Source organism: Coloeus monedula (genome assembly GCF_965178545.1).
Source record: "Coloeus monedula genome assembly, chromosome: 2".
Classification (NCBI taxonomy): Eukaryota; Metazoa; Chordata; class Aves; order Passeriformes; family Corvidae; genus Coloeus; species Coloeus monedula.
In genome coordinates this window covers 55610005-55616416 of record NC_138782.1, presented here as the reverse complement: position 1 = coordinate 55616416, position 6412 = coordinate 55610005, and positions in this window count along the sequence as shown.

The following is a 6412-nucleotide window of genomic DNA, read 5'->3' as shown; positions in this document are numbered from 1 at the left end:
AAAGTCTTTTCTAATCCTTAAAGGTTAAGAAGCTTAAGTCAGTCTTGTAAAGACATTTTATCTTGTCATTACAGCCTGTTACTGACAAGCCACTCTAGAGTAGAATAGCATAGAATAGAACAGTTCAGCTGGAAGGGACCTACAATGATCATCTAGTCCAACTGCCTGACCACTTCAGGGACAACCAAAAATTGAAGCATTTTGTTAATGGCACTATCCAAATGTCTCTTAGGCACTGACAGTTTTAGGCCATCAACCACTTCTCTAGAAGCCTGTTCCAGTGCTTGATCACCCTCTTGATAAAAAAAAATGCTTTCTAATGCCCAGTCTGAACTTCCTCTGTTGCATCTTTGAACCATTCCCATGCATCCTATCACTGGATTCCAGTGAGAAGAGATCAGCACCTCCCTCTCCATGTCCCCTCCTCAGGAAGCTACAGAGAGCATCAAGGTCAAAATTCAGCCTCTTTTTCTCCAAACTAGACAAACCCCAAGTCCACTCCTCACAGGACATGCCTTCCAGCCCTTCCACCAGCTTTGTTGCCCTCTTCTGGATGCATTCAAGGGCCTTCATATCCTCCTTAAATTGTGGGCCCCAGAACAGGTGAGGCTGCACCAACATCAAATACAGCAAGATAATCCCTTCTTTGGACCAGCTGGTGATGCTGTGTCTGATGCCCCCCAGGATGCACTGGCCCTCCTGGCTGCCTGGGCACACACTGCTCACTCGCACTGAGCTGCTGCCCGCCAACACCCCCAGATCCCTCTTGGCATGGCTGCTCTCCAGACACTCCTGTCCCCATTTCTACTTGTACCTGATGTTGCTCCATCCCAGCCAGGTGCAGAATCCAGCATTTGGACTTGTTGAGTGTCAATCCATGAATCATTGCCCAGTACTCCAATCTATCTAGATCCCTCTGCAAGGCCTCTCCTCCCTCCAGAGTCATCAGCACCTCCCAGTTGAGTACTACCAGCAAATCTGCCAGCAGGACATTCAACTGCTGCATCCAGATCATTTTAAATACATTAAACAGAAACATACCCTACAGGGCATCCTCCAGAGGTTCTCCAACCACCAAAGTCTGAACAATGTATGTGTGTGATAACCCTTTTGAAGTCTGTTGGATATATACTTTTATTTTGAAAACTTCTGCTCAATCAACTTAGCTAACAGTCACAATGATGAACTATGTAACTGCGAGGACTTGTGAGGCATTAGCTTGGTCCCAAAAGACAGAGGCAAAGTTGAGACTATATGATGGAGGTCTCACATGGTCTGTGACCTAGCACTACTGATTCCAGGACTTAAAAGCCTGTCTGAAATATCCTCCCCTGCGCTGCTGCAGTGTGCACCTACAGCAGTCAGACAGAGCAACAGTACAGCGGAGGAAAGGCAGACTTTTTTTGGGGTCCTCATTGCCACACTACAGGTTTCCAAAAGTGCAGTACTGACATTTCTGGGTCTTGTACCTTTTCAAATTGACACAGTTAAACTGCTGTAAGTTCCCACATGCACATTTATCATGCCTTGGCCTCCATCAAAAGAATGAGAAGAAAATGAGAGTTCACAGTTACACAGTATTTTTTCTGAAGATCATACATACCTAGTTTAAAACTTGGTCTACTGTCTCTGGCTTATCTCACAAAACTAAGTTTCCACTAATCAGCAGCTGAGCACAGAGGGAAGAGAATATTCAGTAGTAAACTGACCTGGAAAGTCCAAATGCTTTAGGTGTAGATGTGTGTTTGTGCCGAGGTGGCAGCTGAGTGGTGAAGAGACAACAGGGCAGCCTTGCTCTCAACCCAGGAGCAGAGCTGTGCCCTCCAGTGCTCCTCTCCTGCCAGCACATTTTCATCAGAGGCTAGACGTGAAGCATGTGAAGCACATCAAAATCTACACAAATAACAAAACTCCAGTAAGGCCCTGACAACCCTGCAGAGCAGACTGCCAGCATGCAGACACCATCCTCAGCAAAAGATGACTGCAACCCACAAACTCCCCTCCCACGGTGTCCTTGCCTTGGGCTGCGACCACTGCTAAGGGTGTTAACTCCCACCAGTTCTAGTGACCTTAATGACAAGACAGAGACCAGAGGAAGTCCTTTGTATTTGACAACGGTTTCTCACCAGCTAAATTTTATATTGCAAATAAACTGAGTCATCAAACAGCTTGAGTGAAGCTCTCCTAGTCTTCACCAGAGTGCGAATTCCACCTCTCCCCCAGTCTGTTGAGTCAGAACGTTTCTCCCTCCAGCCCTGCTCTGCTGCACACGTTCCAGAGAGGAACTGCAATGTTAATTCTCCCATCACCTTTTTCATGCCTTCAGCTAAATGTCCTCACCTTACCATATGAGTCAGATTTCTGATTCTTTTCTTCCTGTGAAAGGGATTTAGCAGATAAACCCTCATTAATATTATAATTCTTATTAAGAATTCCTTGCTAATGAGATCTGAGAAACACATGACTAGACTAATTTGTACAGTGCTTATTCTCAGTACCTGTACTCTGAAGTTCCAATGTCCATCAATTATCCAAAGCACTAGTACAAATCTTCTGGCATAAACAGGTACAATCCCATTTCCACAGACTTCAGCAGACAGAGGACAATTACATTGCCAAAATCCTGTCCTGGCTTCCTAGATCTGCTGCAAGCTACTCATTTCTCATTTTTCCCAGCCACAAACAGGCAGCTGCTGAATCCTACTTCTATTAGGATCTTCCCAGAAAGCAGAAAGATGGGTGGGCAATCCTGCTCCACCTGCTGCAGGGCTGGGCCCCCACCTCTCCATGAGCACTAAGCAGTCACACACACCATGGTAGTAACAGTGGGCTCCCACCAATCTTCCAGTGCATGACTAATGAAGCAAGGACCCTCTCCAGATGTCTGTGTGGTAAAAGGGAACTTGAGCAGGCTCATGATGCTTTAGGTTCCCTGCATAACATGTCTCACATCATTCACACGCAGCAACAGGGACAGCGAAGTGCTACTCCTTTTTGCCTTGCTTTTCCATGACAGCCTTTTAGATAAATCGTTCTCAGAAGGTCACAAGTGTATCAGAGATGACCGAGACAGATGGCAGAAGCAAAACAATTCAGCCCAGTCATATCCATGCTGGCCCTCTCCAGGGCTTCCAACTCTTCACACTGCATCTTGTACCTGCAAGCACCACGGTGCACAGAGCCAGGTCAGTGGGTCAGCAAGGAGCCACGTCCATGATCTCTCCCTGCTGTGAGCATCCCTTCAGCTCCAGCAGGAGTGGGATGGCAGAGGTAACGGAGTGGAACAGGGACTCTTAAAAGCCAGAGGAAGTTAAACTCAACAAGGCACAAGCATTGCCAATTTTTAAGTAAGGACAAAATCATCAGGAAGAATTGCCTTAAAACTTCTGACTGGAAACAGCCCTTACTCTGTACTTTTTACTCCAACCAACCTGGCTGCCACACTGCCTGAAGCAGTGGATTACACTTTGTGTTACTGTTCTCCCAACCATTCCGTTTCCATGTTCCACCCAGCCATATGCCGGGGTCTGCAGCCTGATCCCCTTTTGCCATCAACCTGGCAGCCAATCCAGTGGTGACTGCACCAAATGGAGAGGCTGTCCAATGGCAAGGAAAGACTTCCACACAGTTGAATATATTTTTCGGCGGAAAACAGATTTAAAAGCAGGATAAATTCAATCATTATTTGTGCAACTGGAATATCCTGATGACAGTGCTTGTAACCATAGCAATCACTTAATGCTTTAAAGAAAATATTACCTCGTTATTAAAATATTGATTCTAGATTCTGATTCAGTTTCTCAATCTTCCTCTTGTTTCTGATCTTAAGAGGTGCTGTCTGCCTCCAGGTCTTATAAAATATATGGAAGAGGAAGAACTCAGCTCAGAGCCACCAAGTATCCTCAACTAGTACTTGTGCCTTGTGCCAATAGAATGATGCTTCCTAAATATACAAATACAAAAGGATTAGGTTGTCACGTGGGGATTGGGAGGTTTGCAAACATTATACAAGTAATCAGCTAGCAGGGATGTTTCTCAGAACAAGTCTCAGGCAATTACACTGAGCCTACATTAATCACATTTCAAACACAAGGTATTACTTCATTTGAAGACAGACATTTAAAAGTTCAGGCACTGAAAAAAAAAGAAAATTAGGGGAAATAAACACTGAAGTACTTGGCAATTGGCAATATATATTATTATTATTACTTAAGTCCCCTTGGTATTATGGCCAGATTATCTTCTACCTCCACAGACTCCATTCCACAGTTATGACTCCAGTAAGAGTCATGCAGCATTGCACAAAGGCAGCATTGATTTGTTATTCTGTAGCTCTATCTGGAAAACCAAGGAGAATTTTATTTTTAAAAGATCTAGCTGGAGCTTTTTATTTTTTTCAGCTGCCTATTAAATGAGTATGTAGCCAGGAAAATGGGACAGAGAAACCCTAAGATGGATGTGATCTGCACATGTGTTTTTCTCACAAGAAAACAAGTGCAGTGCATGTTTAACAAAAGGGAGTAGCTTCAGGGTTACATTACATAATGGAGCTGAATGCAAACTCTTGCATATACAGCACTTCAGGAATGTACATTAAGAGAGGTACAAAAAGGAAAGTATTTTCTTCACGGGAGGAAGGAGAAAATTTCTTCTTGAAACATGACTTGAGAGTCCCTCCTGGATGCCAGCACAGTTGGTTTAGCTCTGCGCACTAGCCCATGTGAGCTTCAGATCAGGCGGTCTGTGGATTAAGGAGCTATACCAGCTGCTTTAGCTTCTCTCCACATCCCATTGATGGTGGTTGGACATCACTGAATGAAAAGCAAACATGCAGGAAGCGCAGTGACTAACAGATGTATTTAAGACCAAAAAATATTCATGTACCAAGTCAATGACAAAATACTGCAGCAGCAGCTGTTTTGGAAAGCAGGTTTTGTTTTACATGGCCAGGTTCAGAATGAACAGAAATTGTTTCACAGAATACTGTCAGAATAGAAATCAAATACAAATTTCTCTGTGTGAAACCTGGACATGTATTTTTAGGTGCACACACCCACACACATATGCAGCCTGAATAGTTCATTCCCCTCCTCTGACATAATCAGGGATGCCTTTAAGAGGAAAATGAGCCCAGGCATGCTCTTAATCCAATCTGCCTGTGCCACCTCTATTTTAACTACATACTGTATCATGTAATGGCTTGAAAAGATTTTATTTCCCTTTTTCCCTTCTCTACATTCTCACAATGCCATTTAGTTTCTTCTAGCAACACAGTAACACAGCAGATCAGACCTGAAATAATGCAGTTTAGTGCTCAGTACCAAAGACTGCAGTAATTAGACTAGGGGAACAGTCTCCCTAAAATACTAGTTCTCATTTAGTTTTCCCTTTGCTTAAGGCTTAAACATTGGCTTAAGGCTTACACCATGACCCAAGATCCTTTCCGTAAAATATCAACATGGAATCACTGCAGTCACTTGCGATTAGCTGATGGCAGCTTATTTACATTCCCATCTCATGAACAGATACTCGTATTTTAAGCAGCAATTATCCAGAAGGCTTTTCACAATTAACACACAGGTTGTCAGTTTCAAGGTTATTCAAACCAGCTACAGTATCTGCTTCCAAAATTAAACCTGCACAGCTACAGTGGGCTCTTTAGAGTGTGTTTCCAAATCTCCAAATCCCACCTCATGTCTCCTGAGCTGCAGCACTCCTTCCCTCCCAGCAGTATTTGCTTTACCTTTTTTATGTCCAGATGGCCTTGATCACTTGCATCCCTCCCGAACTTCTCTGTGGTAACATGTAAAGGCTGAAAAATCATGCTGTAAGCATATGGAGCAAGGTTTACTAAAATGGATGATTTCATTATTAGTTAGACTGCTGAAAAAACTTAGCCAGGAAGCAAAGACTTGCAGCTGGGTTCCCGAGATGAAGTGTTCTGTTATAATGTGGGAAACCCTCTTGCCCTAGTGCTACCCTGTTGTGTTCTCCCCTCCAGAAGCTCATCTGACATTTCTCAGACACCAGAGGGCACATTTCCATTAACAGACTCCACCAGAAGTGAAGGGTTCAGCACTTCGTCCTCCATGCAGCCCCACAGGCTGGCACAGCAGACAGAAGTTCCTGAAGCTGCTCCTGCAGGACACACTGCACTACAGAAGAAGCATTTCTGACGTCAACAAAGTGAACAGCACTTCAGTTTGGCAAGGTGACACATCACACACACCCCACCACTACCCCTGTAGTACAAGAGGATTCAAAACGACAACAACAAAGCTTCACTTTAACTGACACCAAAAACCTGGTTTCACTCTGCCCTTTAAACTTAAGGCAACTGAAGTAATTCTATAAAGGGCAGGTGTAAGAAACTACTCCAGAGAACGGGGAAAGAAGAACCCACACCATTAGC